This window comes from Teleopsis dalmanni, chromosome 1 (genome assembly GCF_002237135.1).
Source record: "Teleopsis dalmanni isolate 2A chromosome 1, ASM223713v2, whole genome shotgun sequence".
Lineage (NCBI taxonomy): Eukaryota > Metazoa > Arthropoda > Insecta > Diptera > Diopsidae > Teleopsis > Teleopsis dalmanni.
This window is the reverse complement of record NC_051846.1, coordinates 186,549,748-186,550,500: the sequence shown is the minus strand read 5'-3', so window position 1 is coordinate 186,550,500 and position 753 is coordinate 186,549,748.

The following is a 753-nucleotide window of genomic DNA, read 5'->3' as shown; positions in this document are numbered from 1 at the left end:
CCTGTTTTGACGATAGGATTTGAATTCGTCGATTTCATCTTATAATTTTATAGTTTTTTTTTTTATAATATTTAAAATTTATTTTTTTTTTAAATATATTATTTATTAAATATAAACAGCTCTATGTAATTGGGTTTTTAAATTTTTTTGTTTTTGTTCGATCTTTCTATTGGAATCTTGTAATAACTTATCAATTATTAAATTTATATAACGAATTTTGTTATACATCAAAAATCAAATAAACCTTATCATATTTTTATTGCAAAATATCAAATATATTATTTAAATAAATAAAACACTTTTTAACAAGTTTCAAAAAAAATATCAAAGTTGAGAACTATTAACAAGTGAATGAATAAGATACTTTTCTAAAATTGTTTCAAAACTTTTCTTGGAAATAAATAATTCATAACAGAAAGCATTTATATTTTACTTTCAAATGCATTTAATGACATACAATACATATTTATTTAATTATTCATAAAATGAAAAATAAATAAGAAAGTACATGTACAGGTTTCTATTGCATTTCTCCAGCTACTTCAAATTTCTTATTATTTAAACAACCGTTGAAGAATATTTTTTGACTCTCAATTGCACAACAAATTTGGAACCAAAAAATACATAAAGATATGGAAAATTCATTCAAAATTTATATTAAAGTGTTTATTTGTCTTGGCATTATTCATCTGCACGAATTATTATGTACTTGGATACTTAGATACATGGTACTGTCATTTTGATATATGGGAA